Source organism: Stylophora pistillata, chromosome 14 (genome assembly GCF_964205215.1).
Source record: "Stylophora pistillata chromosome 14, jaStyPist1.2, whole genome shotgun sequence".
Taxonomy (NCBI): Eukaryota; Metazoa; Cnidaria; class Anthozoa; order Scleractinia; family Pocilloporidae; genus Stylophora; species Stylophora pistillata.
The window spans coordinates 15340344-15343003 of record NC_142532.1 but is presented as its reverse complement, the minus strand read 5'-3'; the positions used below and the strand labels follow the sequence as shown (position 1 = coordinate 15343003).

General features: G+C 38.9%; 1 pseudogene; it reads right to left on the bottom strand.

Annotated features, from left to right (window-relative positions):
* Positions 1-260: 260 nt before the first annotated feature.
* On the bottom strand, positions 261-1488 carry LOC148716755 (uncharacterized; annotated as a pseudogene).
* Positions 1489-2660: the final 1172 nt, after the last annotated feature.

The window sequence follows — 2660 nt, the reverse complement described above, 5'->3', positions numbered from 1 at the left end:
ATGTATCACATTCTGGAGTTTACGTCATCTCACTTGCATTTTGTTATTTCAAATGTTTATTTTTTTGAATAGAGAAGCCCACATTCCCAAATTAAATAAACCATCCTATTTCAAATTACTCATATAGGTGATTTTCAAAATAATTTGTTTCCCCTGATATACACTAAAATAATAAATGTTCAAATCCCTCATCTTCAAGAGTAAAAGTACTGTGTAAGAATGCGCCTTATCTTCTTCCCTCCAACTTCATTGCAGTCAGTTCAGTAATTGTTAGGGTTTACAGCTGGCTGGAAACTTCTATCGTAATAGATGGCTGAAGCAACCTTTTCTTCTCCAACCCTCTCATTATTTACCTCACAGAAATTATGAAGAAGAAAACAGGCATAAATGATATTTGGCAGCTCAGTTATGTTGATGTCCATGGCTCGTCTAAGTGCACCAAAATCGCGCTTTTAATCGGCCAAATGAACATTTAATCACTATACCTGACTGGCATAGTGTCATACCAAAGTACTGCTCTTGAACTGTGGAGCCACCATTTGAGTATTCCTTCATAGTATAAGGCATCAGGGGGTATGCAGGGTCTCCAAGCAGCAAAACTGGAATTGGTTCTTCATCAGGAAGCACCTGTCGTCTACATGGTGGGATGGTCTTATTTTTAAGAAACAAATTGAGCTTTGAATTGGAAAAGACTCTGGCATCATGGACACTTCCTGGTCACTTCATTACAACATCCATAAAACAATAGTTATAATCACAAGCAGCTTAAACATTTAAAGTGCAATGGCTTTTTCTGTTGATATAATCTGTCGAGTTTGTTTTGGGCTGTTTAATTTGTATATGAGTCCCGTCTATGGCGCCTAAACACTGGGAAAAACTATGTGCTCTATGGAACTTCTTCACCAGGTTTGTCACTTCTTCTTCTGTGAAAGGAAGTTTTGTATACTTCTTTCCAAGATGTACAGTGATGGCCTTACATACTTTACCTACAATCTTAGATACAACTTGTCTTGAAATACCAAAAGCATTGTTTGTCATTCGTAACCTTCCCTCATCACTCAAGTAATACAGCGTGACTGCAACTTGTTTTATGACATCCACTGGAGTCCTCATTATTGTTTGTTTTCCTTCGATATATGGCCTAAGTTCGTCGGGTAATTTGTGGAGAGAACCACGGCTGATTCGAAATTTCTCTCTCCACTCTTCCTCAATCATTATTCCACCCACGAAGTTGTCCCACCAAGCACTAGTTCTTCCTGGTCGGACCCAGAATCTTCGTGGCCGTGTTAGTTGTCTTCCCGCTCTTGTGAGAAGTCTTTGGCATCTGATTCCTGAATCAGATATGGCTAGAAGCCGTATAATGCTTATACGTCTTCTCAAGTAGTTAAAGTTTAGATTGAACATTGCAACAGGTAGTTCGAGACACGCTATTAGGCTTGAAAGTAGTCCTAGTAGCATTGAACCCACAACGTTTCTGCTCGCCGCCATTTTGGAAAATCTCGCGCGGAAAAAGACTGGTTCTGATACTGTAACGTCAGCGTATAAAAAAATATACGGATACGAGCGTCCACACGTATCCGGATACACAGCTTATACAGAAATTTCCACTCTGGAGAGCGTATACAGAAATCTGCGGATACGAGCGTATACGGCGGACACGTGTGGACACTAGGTGTATCCGCATAAAAAAATTTGCGGATACAAAAATCTCCAGATACGTGTGGACGGGGCCTAAGCGGCGTTACTGCTCGTACGGCTAATAAAGCGAAAGGCAGGTGTAACATTTTTAATCGCTTCTTTGTCTTTTGTGCGAAAGATTTAAGGTCGACCCGTCAAACATCCATGAAAATTTAAACTATGGAAGATCGTTGTATCGAAGGTTTCTAGGGCGCTTAAAGAATCAAGAAGTTTTACAAAAGCCAGTTCTGAATTATGTATGAGTTAAAAAGAACGGGGATAAACTCGCCTTGCAATGAGTCAGTAACAAACATGACAACCGGGCTGGTACATTTTTCTTTTTCTTTGCCATTATGAACATTGAAGCTAAGAGACATCGTTTTATTCAACCAGAGCTTTGTTTAGTTAACTTTTTGCTCTGCTTTCAGTATCCAGTTTGCTCTGTCCCCACTGAAGAACAGTTTTAAGTACATCAGTGTTATTTTGCTTTTGTCTATGGCATTTCCTTTAGCTCCTGCTATACAAGTAACAAATCGCAAAAGCAAGCTACAAGATAAAGTATTCTAAGAAAACCTGACTTAAATTTGATTCATTTAACTCTGTTACCCAGTTCTAATCTGGCATGAAACCCTTAGAATTCTGAAACGAATTGTACTTCTATTTTATTGGTTCTGACGAATGGCTAACGGTCGAAACGTCAGCTTTAGGAACTTTTAGTGGTCGCTACTCAATTTACATTATCAACTCAGTTGATCAAACCAAATTATCTTCTAAAACCTCCCCACCAACGCAGTACCACAGTTTCTCCAGAAACTTACCCCCTCCCTTGTTCTATTATCGTTTTTCTTCTTTTTAAATGCATGCCATACATTACATATCATTATATTCAGATAGAGTTTGAAAATGGTTCTAGACTTGCGTAAACTACGAAAGGTTTAGATTCAGAAACTTTACCAAAAAGATATGACAGAGTCAAATACAAA